The sequence below is a fragment of the Erinaceus europaeus genome, chromosome 4, assembly GCF_950295315.1.
Source record: "Erinaceus europaeus chromosome 4, mEriEur2.1, whole genome shotgun sequence".
Lineage (NCBI taxonomy): Eukaryota > Metazoa > Chordata > Mammalia > Eulipotyphla > Erinaceidae > Erinaceus > Erinaceus europaeus.
The window spans coordinates 23934595-23947985 of record NC_080165.1 but is presented as its reverse complement, the minus strand read 5'-3'; the positions used below and the strand labels follow the sequence as shown (position 1 = coordinate 23947985).

At 40.1% G+C, this 13391-nt stretch overlaps 2 protein-coding genes across 2 annotated transcripts in view; one reads left to right on the top strand and one right to left on the bottom strand.

Moving 5' to 3' along the window:
* Positions 1-13391, bottom strand: part of SGSM3 (small G protein signaling modulator 3) — a 421214-nt gene that overhangs the window by 269869 nt on the left and 137954 nt on the right. The gene's annotated exons all lie outside the window — the stretch shown is intronic.
* The window catches only part of MRTFA (myocardin related transcription factor A), a 98065-nt gene that overhangs the window by 1256 nt on the left and 83418 nt on the right, over positions 1-13391 (top strand). The window lies entirely within an intron of this gene.

The window sequence follows — 13391 nt, the reverse complement described above, 5'->3', positions numbered from 1 at the left end:
ATGCTATCAGGTTAAGCTTTATGGACGGGGAAGGGGCAACAAAGAAAGACTGCCCCATATTATTCTTTCTGGTTTTACAAATAAAACCAGGATGAGTCATTTTTCAGTTGAGTTTTTTCTGTTCATATATGCTATGTTCCAGGTTGCTTCTCCTTTACCTCCCACAGATCTTTTGGGTTTTGTGTTCAAAATAGATAGGATGGTTATCCAAATGTTTGCCATCTGTCTTTGATGCAATTGTTCTCAGCAAACTAATTTGAATTTTCCCCTCTGCACTCTAGTTCTTTACAAGTACATATTAGATGACAGACTTTAGTATTTAAATTATCTCACCCTTCTTTACTTAGAGATTATCTCTGGTCAGTAACTTTTTTTCATGCTTCCTCCTAAGAAGGGCCTGGGTATTGCCAGCCAGACAAGGGAGTGTTAATATTTTCTTCTTTCCTTAGAGTTGTTATTCCTATAACATATGCTGGGCAAGGCTAGCCACCCATCTGTTGAACCAGCTACTTCATAAAACTTTCAGAGGATAATAGTATCTAAGACAAGTATGCGAGATATTGACAAGCATGTTGGATATAGATTGAAAAGTTTGCATGGTAGAGTAATGTGTGTTCATTTTTTTACTGTTTGCCAGTGTTAATAAAAATAAAGTATAGGTATAGAAAGAAGTAAAGGTAAAATGATTTCTCTAGGACTTGTGGTTCTTAAATGTTAAAAAAAAAAAGCTTATTTAGAGCTTGGAGATTTTCATGGAATATTCTTAAATATATAGATTTTTATCCTCCTCACTGTTGATGGTTTCCTATTAACTCTTTGAGATTACAATTCAAATATTGCCTTTCTGTGAAGCCCCTCTCTAACTAGCTCTCCTTCTTCTCTGTTCTCACAAGACAACCATGTCAGTGTACATTTTTTAAAATATTTTTTTATTATTTATTCCATTTTGTTGCCCTTGCTGTTCTATTGTTGTAGTCATCATTGATGTCATTGTTGTTGGATAGGATAGAGAGAAATGGAGAGAGGAGGGGAAAACCGAGAGGGGGAGAGAAAGATAGATACCTGCAGACCTGCTTCACCGCTTGTGAAGTGACTTCCCTGCAGGTGGGGAGCTGGGGGCTTGAACCGGGATCCTTAACACCGGTCCTTGCATTTTGCGCCACCTGCGCTTAACCCGCTGCGCTACAGCCAGACTCCCGTCAGTGTACATTTTATCCTTTTTACCTGCCTCCACAATTAGTTTCTCAAAGGTAACACATTCACCTATTTATTGACTCTTGATATTGGCACATGGTAGACACTCAGTACTTTTTGAAATGAATAAAAAAGTATGGCTTGGTATATTTTCTCTAGTAAATAGACCTAGTCTTTTTATTAAAGTATTTTGAAAGGAATCTGGGGGCTGGGAAGATAGTTCACTAGGTTAAATGTGTGGCATGTCATGTCTACAGCCCAGGTTCAAATCCCAGTATCCCATTGGAGGTGCTATGGCATGGAAGAAAGCTCTGGTGCTGTGGCATTTCTTCCTCTGTTTCTCTCTATCTGAATGAAAAAGTTACCCATGTTTGAAGGGAGGGGAGTCCAAGGTCTTGGGAAAATGGCTCAGCCTGTTAGCACACTAACTAGTATGCTTGAGGCCCCAGGTTCAGTCTCTGATACTACTTTATGCCAAAATTAAGCAGTGCTCTGGTTTATTATTTGCCCTCCTACTCATTCAATAAGCAAGTGAAAAATGTTTCAAATTATTATTTTTAATTTATTTTATTTTTAACCAGAGCTCTTTGGCTGATGGTAGTGTTGAGGCTTAAGCTGGGACCTCTCATGCCTCGGGCATGAAAGTCTGTTGTGTAAACTGTTGTGATATTTCTCCTGGCCAAGTAAATTTTTTAAAAATATTTATTTATTCCTTTTTGTTGCCCTTGTTGTTTTTTATTGTTGTCATAGTTATTGTTGTTGTTATTGATGTCATTGTTGTTGGATAGGACAGAGAAATGGAGAGGGGAAGGGAAGACAGAGAGAGGGAGAGAAAGACAGACACCTGCAGACCTGCTTCACTGCCTGTGAAGCGACTCCCCTGCAGGTGGGGAGCCGGGGGCTCAAACTGGAATCCTTACATCAGTCCTTGTGCTTTGTGTCACGCGTGCTTATCCTGCTGTGCTACCGCCCAACTCCCAATTTTTTTTTTTTTTGAAGACATGAATGTAGGCTGACAACTTACTTACCTGGTAGAGCCTTAGCATGCTTATCACAGAACCCCAGCACTACACAGGAGCACTGTAAACAGGATTAGAGTAGTGGGGTGAGGGAGCTCCACTGAATGGTCGAGCAGTGCTGTGCTGTGTGTCCCCCTCTCCTGTGTCTCCCTTCTCTTTCATATTTAAAAAAAAGGGGCTGGTGCTGTGTGGTGGGGTACCCAACGGACCACTCACAATACCACTGACATTGGCACATACAGTGGGGATGCTTCACAAATGGTGAAGCAGGTCTGCAGGTGTCTATTTTTCTCCCCTTCTGCCTCTCCCCGCCTATTCAATTTCTCTGTCCTGTCAAATAAAGTAGGGGGGAAAAATGGCCGCCAAGAGCAGTGAATTCATAGTGCTGGCACAAAGCCCTAGCAATAACCCTGGTGGCAATAAAAAAAAAGTCAACCTGGGAGTAGCTGCTAAACATGGTACTGCACATGTTCTAGATGCTGGCTTTATTCCCTGATTTTGGAAAAAGAAGTGAATTCTTTCACCACCACCTTGTGTCCGAGCCAACCCTTGCTCAAAGCAGGTGTCTGAAGTATAACTTTCAAAGTTGAAACTCTTCCATGTCTCAGGTTGCATAGTGTGTCCTGTCTGTCTTCCTTTGATGTTCATTACTAAATCTGAATGTTCTGATTAAGCCAAGGTTAGAGGACTAAAGCACCTATCACCACTGTGGAAACTTACTGAAATTATTGTGACTAGAAGACCAGTGATAATAATCTGAGCTAGACATTTTTGGAATCTTTGAAGCTAAGATTAAGGAAATATTAGGGCACAACATTGATTCAGGTGTGTTTTTGAATGGAGAAATGCTGAGGCTCAGCTCTTGACCACACCGGCCTTACCTGCCTCTAGCCATTGCAGGTTTCTTAGTAGTTAATAACTCTGCATCAGCGGGAAAGAGAGTAGGGAGATAAAAGGACTGAAACCGTTTCTGAAATATGCTTTGGTCATATGACTTACTCTTGATCTCGATGACACACAGCCAGAGAGTCAGTTTGTTTTTTCTCTTTCTTGTGCTACACATGGCAGCTGAGCCCACCTACACCCGATCACATACACTCCACCCATATCCTTCCACCTGCACATTGCCTTGTGGAAGGACTGTCAAGAGACTTGTCCCCACCTCAAGGAAGGGACAACGAAGCATCTTGGGGATATGATAGAATATACATTTTATTCCTTAAAAAAGTTTTTTGAGTTATTTAAAAAACTATGATTTTGAAATGCCTCATGAATGCAAAAGAACATAGTTTTTAAAATGTATTACAGCAATATGTAGAGTACTTAAACCTTGAACATATACTACTTGTCCTAATAATATACTACATTATTGAGCATAATGTGCACTAATGTCTTCTAAGTGTTCTCTTACTTATTCCTTAGAAAAATGGCTTTATTTTAACTGCGTGTAACTTTTGAAATTTATGCTTTGTACCATAGACTACCTATTAATTGTGTGTGTGTGTGTGTGTGTGTGTGTGTGTGTGTGTGTGTGTGTGTATGTATGTACACAGTCAAGACGCATGTATAATTTTACCACTCTAGGATGCTTTTTCAGAAAGGAAGGGAGGCAGGGAGGGAGGAAGGAAGGGAAAGAGAGACAGAGACAGAGGGACACCACCACAGACACCACTGCGCCAGAGCTTCCTCGAGTACAGTAACACTTCCCATGTGGTGCCAGGCCCATCGCCCTACCCAGTGAGCACTCTCTTTAACTTCTAGTTCTGTGATTGTATAGTTTGTCTCTTGCACTATGTCTCTTATAATAGCATGTACTAAAGGGAGGGGAGTAGTTATTAATAAAAATAAAGTTCATGGATGATGGTAGCAGATAACTTTTGCCCTTTTTGGTAATACATTTAATTTTTTTTCTTTTATTTATTTATTTTATTTATTCCCTTTTGTTGCCCTTGTTGTTTTATTGTTGTAGTTATTATTATTGTTGTTGTCGTTGTTGGATAGGACAGAGAGAAATGGAGAGAGGAGGGGAAGACAGAGAGGAGGAGAGAAAGATAGACACCTGCAGACCTGCTTCACCGCCTATGAAGCGACTCCCCTGCAGGTGGGGAGCCGGGGTTCGAACCGGGATCCTTATGCCGGTCCTTGTGCTTTGTACCACCTGCGCTTAACCCGCTGCGCTACAGCCCGACTCCCAATACATTTAATTTTTAAGAAAAAAAAAATCCTTAAGAAAGACACATTCTTAGCGTGGTCTGGGAGGTGGTGCAGTGGCTAAGAAAGACCCATTCTTTGGGTTCACTATCACTTAAGCTTCTGTACAACTAGTGAAAAACTCCAGAACTGCCAGCAGTAGAGCTACACTATGGGTCTCTTAGTACCTACATATTAAAGAAGGCTTTAAAAAATACATTTGTTGATAGTTAAGGAATGTTCAAGTCTGAAGGAAACCTTAGGTATTTTCTTGTCTTCTCTTTTATGTAAGATAAATTAATTTATGTCTTAGTCACATGATTAATCAGTGGCAAAGATGGAAGGAAGATTCATTTCCTTACTCCCGTGGCAGTGTTCTTTTTGCTATAACCAGCACACAAAGAAGCCATTGGAACTTTACATTGCTTAAACATTTCCCTGGAGACCTTGGTTTTTCCTTTGCAAGTTTCTGTCACTACTTATGTTAATTCATGTTTTAAGAAGAGGAGGTGAAAACCAGTGCCTGGTTCACCTTCTGCCTTGAGATGCAATCCGATGCTGCAGGCCAGGCCAGCCCCATGGTTCTCTGGTGGACCTCCATGTTGCCCTACCTTTTCTGGGTGATGATCTCAGAACTTGATGATGATCTCAGAAGACAAGTAGGCAGACAGACAGCTGTTGTCATCAGTATTCTGGATTACATCTTACTGTGCTTTCTCTGACTCATTGATTTATCTGGGTTCCCTTTAGAGTTAGGACCCAGATCAAAGGCATTTGAACTCATCTGTCTGCCTCTATCATTTTTCCTCCCTTTTGTTTCCTTTTGGATGAGACAAGCTGTCAAGACCATCAACCACACTTTCAGCTTTATCAAACTGTGCCAAACTAAATAGAGATGAGGCTAATGTAGTCTTTGGGTGGGTGGGTGGGAATCACTCTTATGATTACCACACGCATTATTCTTAAAAAGAATTTTCTTTATAATGAGAAAATACAGAAAAATTCATGCTCTGCCATCAGCAACAAAACACAATTTTCTCTGCTTTCAACAAACCTAAGAGCAGTATCAGGCTGAGCTTATGATGTCAGGGGTCTGGAGAATCTTTAATCTCATAGCAGAGTCACAAAAATTGGGTGATGGTGGAATTTAGGTGAAAACAGAGGATATAGTAAAGAAATCTGGGGGCTGAGCAGGCACTAGGCAGCTAAGTGCACACGTTGCCATGCATAAGGACCTAGGTTCAAGCCTTTGCTTCCCATTTGCTATGGGGAAGCTTCACAAATGATGAAGCAAGTACTGCAGGTATCCCTGCCTCTCTCCTTATCTCCCTTTCCCCTCCCTCCCCTTACAGTTTCTCTCTCTGTCCTTTAAAAAAAAAAAAAAGACAGTGAGACAGTGCTAGATAGCATAATGGTTATGTAAAGAGACTCTCATGCCTGAGGCTCCAATGTCCCAGGTTCAATCCCCGAACCACCATAAGCCAGAGCTGTACAGTACTCTGGTGTTTCTCTCTGTGTCTTTCTCACCCTGCATCTCTCTCAAAAATAAAGAAAATAGTTTAAAAAAATAATAAAAAGTCTGCCCATGGTAGAGATTTGTTATATAGCACTGAAACCCAGCCATAATCTAAGTGGCAATAAAAAAAGGAGGGAGAAAAAAAAAAGGAGGGAGGGAGAAACACATAACAGTTACATAGTAAAAAAGGAGTTCATCTGTAAAACTTTTATCATATGTCATAATTTTTAACTGTTTATACTTACTATTTAGTCTTTATAGTAAGTCATTGATTGTATCTTTAAATTTTACAGAGGAAACTGAGGACCAGGCAGTCTTTACAACACTCAATAATAGACCAAACAGTTACTTATCTCCATTTTTAAAAATTATTTATTTATTTATTCCCTTTTGTTGTCCTTGTTGTTTTATTGTTTTAGTTATTATTGTTGTCATCATTGTTGGATAGGACAGAGAGAAATGGAGAGAGGAGGGGAAGATAGAGAGGGGGAGAGAAAGATAGACACCTGCAAACCTGCTTTACCACTTGTGAAGTGATTCCCCTGCAGGTGGGGAGCCAGGGGGCTCGAACTGGGGGGCTCGAACCGGATCCTTACGCCCGTCCTTGTGCTTTGCACCATGTGCGCTTAACCTACTGCACTACTACTCGACTCCCCCTTTTCTTTTTTTTAGTTTAAACATTATTTCAGATATTCATTTAAAATGAATCAAGGTTTGTAAAATAACTTGATTAATTGGACTTGTGCCTTGCCATGCATTGCATTCTAGGCTTAGACCCCAGCTCCATAGGGGAGTAACAGTAACACTAGCACTAGCGGGAAGCTCCAGTGGCCTCTCTCTGTATATTTGTTTCTATCTGAAATAAAGTTCATCTGGGAGTAGTGAGATACACACTGTGTGGGGACATCCTGTTTCTCCCCCCCCCCCCCCCCCCCAGGTTATAGCCGTTTTTATTCAGAACCCAGCAGTGGTTCTCATTCATTGAAAAAGCCCAAGACTCAATGGTGGTACCTACAAGGTCTTACAGGGGATACTTATCCTCAGTGCTGTAACCCTTTGACTGTATCTCTTACTATTCTTTTTCTTAATCTATCCCAGCCCAACTGTTCCTGTTCCTTCTATTTAGAATTCTCTTCCCTGGGTAGTCATATAACTCGTTCTCTTACCCCCCTTCAGATTTTTGTTCAAATGCCATTCTCCAAATTATTCTTCCCTGACCCCCTACTCTGTTATTATTATTACTTATTTTGCCAGCATGGTTATTGCTGGGTCTGTGAGCATGCACAATTTTATTGCTTCTGGAAGACTTTTCATTTTGGATAGAGAAAGAGGGAAAAAAAGAGAGAAACCATAGCACCACTCTATCACTTACAGTTTCCTCTGTCCTTTCATGTAGTGAGGAGAGGCTCAACCCCAAGTCCTTTTGTATGTAAAACATATGTTCCACTCATGATCTGTCTTAGCCCCCTCCACTCTTATTTTCTTAAATCCTGTTTTTCTTTTATCTTTATTTAAATATGCTTTTTATTTATTGGGTGAGGGGCATAGCATAATGCTTATGCAAACGACTTTCATACCCAAAGCACCAGAGGTCCCAGGTTCAATCGCCTGATAAGCCGAAGGTGAATAATGCTTTCATTTAAGAAAAGAAAAGAAATCATTTATTTTGGACACAGAGAGAAATTGAAATGGGAGAAAGACACCTGCAACAATGTCTCACCACTTGTGAAGCTTTCCTCCCCCCCTACAGGTGGGGACTGTGGTTTTGAACCTGGGAACTTGCACACTGTAATATGTGTGCTCAACCAGGTGTGCCACCACCTGACCCCTGTTTTATTTTTTCCATACCACTCCACATCTGATAGACATGTGGTTTGTTTGTTTATGCTCCTGCTATCTCTTCCTATGAGAGTATATATGCTACAAAGTAGGGAAAATTTTGTTTGTTTCCTGCTGAGTTTCCAGTAAGATTAAGGATGCCTGGTACATGATACACTTAATCATTCTGGAATATATGGTTTATAGAAAAATTGCAATATATTTTAGGCAGGTTTGTACCTGAGACCAGACTTTTTAGTTGTTCTGTATAGCTGTGCTAACTGGAGAGGCAGATTAGTATGAAACAGAGGTTTTCAAAATATCATTTGGGGACCTCCAGGCATTCCTGAGACGATATCAATAAGTGTGAGATGGAGATCTCTTTATATGCTCATAATAAAATTTATTTATCCTGGGTATTCTGATAACTTACTACAGTTATCTTGATATTTGGCAACCCACATATATTTTCTAATATATTGATTTGTTGATCTTGAAATACTTTTGTAAATTTGTTCTAAGGAAGTTAAAAGTGGTGTGTGTGAATGCATGCATGTATGTACATGCATTAACAGTGTTACTTGTTGTAATAAAAACAAAACAAACAAATAACCAGGAGGTTGATTACCTTACGGTACACTTACATGATTGAATATTAATGCAGTCATAAAGTTATTTAAGATGTGAGAACATGTCTACAATTTACTGTGTAACCCTAAAATAAATGGCATACACAAGAATATTAATCGTGGGGCTAGGTGGTGGTGCATCTATTAGAGTGTACATCCTACAATGCACAAGGACCCAGGTTCAAGCCCCACCTGCAGGGGGAAAGCTTCACAAACAGCAAAGCAGTGTTGCAGGTTATGTATCTCTCTTTCGCTGTCTCCCCTTTTCCTCTCAATTTCTGTGTCTTTATCCAAAAAATGAATCAAAATTTTTATGAGAATATTAACAGTAGTTCTTTGTAGGTATTGGGATTTCATAGGGGATCTTTTCCTCTGCGTTTTTTCATATCTTTCTGGTTTTCTTTCATAAGCTTGTACTTCTTTTGATTCAGCTGCAGCCTATGAGAAGTAGTAAGAATGAGCACATGTATGTATACATGTGTGTCTAATTTGTAGGTACAATTGAAAGGAGAAGATGAATGCAAGTATGGTGTATTAGTTTAGGGCCGGAATTGTTGATTAAGAACTTTTGTGAAGCACTCCACTTACAAACAAAACAAGATAAAGAGGCACTCCATCCTATTAAACTGTTCTCACTGACCAGCCTAGTTTGTATAATTTTGCCTTTGTTTCTGTTTCATGAGATTTATTGAAGTTTATCATGCACTGTTTGTATTATAAGACCATGTTCTTGGCAGGGCTCTAGGTCTTTCCTATACACACTAACTTACTCTCAATTTGCTGAAACTTTGAGAAGTTTTTATAAACTTAAAACACACCAAGTAGGGAGTCGGGCGGTAGTGTAGCAGGTTAAGTGCACTTGGTGCAAAGTGCAGACCAGCATAAGGATCCTGGTTCAAGCCCCCAGTTCCCCACCTGCAGAGGAGTCGTCTCACAGGCGGTGAAGTAGGTCTGCAGGTGTCTGTCTTTCTCTCCCCCCCTCTGTCTTCCTCTCCTCTCTCCATTTCTCTCTGTCCTATCCAACAATAATGACATCAGTAACTACAACAATAAAAAAAAAGGGTGACAAAAGGGAATAAATAAATAAATACACCAAGTTACTTATTTTTTAATGCAATTTCAGGAAATTTAGGACTTTGCTCAGGTGTGGTATTGCTGAGCAGCCTCCTGGACATACCTTTTTCATGTTTTAATTAGAGAAGGGAAGAGAGGAGAATATCACACTACTCTGTCATTCATAGTGCTCCCATGTTGTACCAAGACTCAAACCTGGGACCTTGCATATGTGTAAGGCACGTACTCTGCAGGGTGAACTAGTTCTAGGCCCCTGAGATAGCTTTGTTTTTGTTTTTGATAGATACAAATAATCTGAATTTGTTTAGGTATAAAATAGCAGTGTTGGTTTAGATTACTTAAGAGCACATTCTTCAGTATTTTTATTCTTTGACCCTATGGTAGGGTCAAATAGTGAAAATTCTTTATTTTTAACATTTATTGTTTTTAATTTTTTTCTTTTCTTTTTTTTAAATTTATAAAAGGGAAACATTGACAAAACCATAGGATAAGAGGGGTACAACTCCACACCACACAATTCCCACCACCAGATCTCCATGACCCATCCCCTCCCCTGATAGTTTTCCTATTCTTTAACCCTCTGGGAGTATGGACCCAAAGTCATTGTGGGATGCAAAAGGTAGAAGGTCTGGCTTCTGTAATTGCTTCTCCGATGAACATGAACGTCGACAGGTTAATCTCTCTACCAGCCTGTCTCTCTCTTTCCCTAGTGGGGCAGGGCTCCGGGGAAGTGGAACTCCAGGACACTTTCTCTACCGTTGTTGATCCAAGTTGAGGGTAAGGTCCTAAGGGGGGACCCACAAAGGGGTCTATTTTGTTGTTCCTGATAAAGATGGCCAGTAATAATGGAGAGAGGGATTTATTTGAAGTCTAGACCCATCATGTCTGGTTGGGAATATGAGGACTCCCTGAATAGGGCCCCAGCTGATAGGGTGGCCTGATAATGACTAAAGAGTAATTGTTCAAGTATGCCAGTCTCTTGCCTGTATTCAGCTTTTGCAGTCCTTGTTTTGATAAGGTTAGCTTTGGAGTGAGTGAGAGAACTGTAGTAGGAAGTAGGTGAGGAGAGTATCTTAAGTCTAAGTAGAAACTATTTCATTATGAACTTTATACTGACTCACTGCAGACTATTGTGTACTTTTGCTTTCAGGTATATATTTTGGTATATATTTTCAGGTATATATTTTCCTAATTTATGGATACATGTGAACATAGGCTGTATCTCATGGGACCTGGTCTATATCTATATTTTGGGACTTTGTTAAGAAGCGAACCTCCTCAGCCCTGATCCTTGCGCACTGTGATGTGAGTCCTTAACCGGGTGCACCACCACCTGGCCCCCTCAAAAGTAAAATTTATATCTGTGTGTCCTTATAGGAATATTTTCCGGGGCCCAGGTGGAGGCTCACCTCATTGAACGCACATTTTACAATGCGCAAGGACCCAGGTTTGAGCCCCCGGTCTCCACTTGCAGTGGAAAACCTTTGCAAGTGATGAAGCAAAGTTGCAGGTGTCTCTCTGTCTCTCTCCCTCTCTATCTCCCCCTTTCTTTTTCAATTTCTGGCTATCTCTATTCAATAAATAAAGATAAAAAAGAAAGAAAAGAAAAATATTTTCCTTGCTGAAGGTGTTGCTGGCTTTGGTGAGGAAAAAAAAATCCATTGCCTCTTTCTCTCTGTTATGTATTTTGTAGTACAAAGCTTTCAGGAACTTCTTAACAGTGAGTTTAATGTTTGTTGGGTCAGTCTATGAGTTTTTGCAAATAGTCTTCCATTAGTTTTAGTCTCAAGAACCCCTTGTGGTTTGGCTTTTTAGTAACTATGTTACTGAACTTATGTTTAATCCCAGCTAAAGTGTTTTAATAAGAATAAAAGAAAGGGAAACTCAAAGCAGTATCTGACTAAATTTGTAGTAGGGCACCAAAGTGAAAACCCTGGGTTGAGGGTGAGGGTGGATGTTCAGCTTCATGGGGGTTAGGGTGGGACAAAGTTTTTTGATGGTGGGAATGGTGTTTATGTACATTCCTATTAATTTGTAGTCATATAAATCACTAAGTAATATGAGGGGGGAAAACTGAATGTCTCAAACTTTTTAAAGCACAGACTGAGTCTTTTTAATGCATAGGCTGAGTCTTCGATATGTGACACTTAAAAGCTTAGTCCAGGGAGTTGGGCAGTAGCGTAGCAGGTTAAGCGCAGGTGGCGCAAAGTGCAAGGACTGGTGTAAGGATCCTGGTTCAAGCCCCCGGCTCCCCACCTGCAGGGGAGTCGCTTCATATGTTCATGTGTATCCATAAATTAGGGCAAAATATATACCTGAAAGCAAAAGTACACAATAGTCTGCAGTGAGTCCAGTATCAAGTTCATAATGAAATAGTGTCTACTTAAAAAAAAAAAAGTCTTAAAAAATTTCAAGGGAAAGTGTATTTTTTAAAAAATACATGTTTATTTATTTATTTTATATGAAAGACAGGCATGCAGAGACCAGAACACTTCTAAATTCTGACTTATGGTGGTGCCAGAGCTTGAACTTTCGAACTCAGGTCAGGCATACAAATCCTGTGTTCTAATCTAATAGGTACTGAATAATGTGTTAATGAATGAGTGACATATTGCAGAAATTGGGAACAAGAAAGACAGTCTTAGAATACTCTTTATGGCCCATAGCCCTACAGGTTTTGTTGGTTTGTTTTGTTGTTGTTTTGGTTTGGTTTTGGTTTCATTTTTTTAATTAAAAAATTTAAATTTTAGGCCGGGTGGTGGCACACCTGGTTGAGTGCTCATATTACAGTGCTCAAGGACCCGGGTTGGAGCCCCCAGTCCCTACCTGCAGGGGGAAAGCTTCATGAGTGGTGAAGCAGGACTGCAGGTGTCTCTGTATTTCTCCCTCTCTATCACCCCCTTCCATCTTGATTTCTGGCTGTCTCTATCCAATAGATAAAGATACAAAAAAATTTTAACTTAAAAAAAATTTTAGTAGGGAGTCGGGCAGTAGTGCAGTGGGTTAAACACACGTGGCGCAAAGTGCAAGGGCTGGCATAAGGATCCCAGTTCGAGCCCCCGGCTCCCCATCTGCAGGGGAGTCGCTTCACAAGTGGTGAAGCAGGTCTGTAGGTGTCTGTCTTTCTCTCCCCCTCTCTGTCTTCTCCTCCCCTCTCCATTTCTCTCTGTCCTATCCAACAACAAAGACAGACAACAATAATAACTACAACAATAAAACAACAAGGGTAGCAAAAAGGGAATAAATAAATGTATTTTAAAAAATAGACAAAGAAAATTTTAAAAAATTGTTGTAGAGAAATTGAGAGTGGAAGAGAATGTGGAGAGAAAGCTACCTACAATACTGCTTCATTGCTGTGTTAGTCCTTATGTATGGTAATTCGTGCATTCAACCAGTTGCACCACCACCCAGCCCCCCTTCTCTCTTTTATTCACTTTGAACATGTTATTGTAAAATGTTTATGAGGGCCATGCTGTGGCACACCTGGTTAAGCACACACACTACAGTGTGCAAGGACCTGGGTTCAAGCCCTGGTCCTTTCTTGTAGGAGGAAAGCTTCACAAGTGGTGAAGTTGAGCTGCTTGTGTCTATCTCTCTGTTTCTCTCACTCTCTATCTCCCTCTCCCCTCTCAATTTCTCTTTGTCTCTATCCAGTTATAAATAAAATAAAGTTTTAAAAAATTTAAAAAATTAATGCTCCCTGTCCACCGATTTCTTGCCTCTATTATCTCTTGAGTACTTTTAAGGTGAAATTGACAAATTTTGTGAGATATATACACTTGTGATAGCTCTTGACTTAGTGTGCACAGTCTCAAAAATTTTTTTCATAAGGATTTCAGACAGCTTTAAATTTGTTATGTTGGTAGTGGAAGTGGAATTAAGGTAGTGTTGCACAAACAGACATTACTCTTTGGAAGACTTTCTTTTTCTTTGCCTCCAGGATTATTGCTA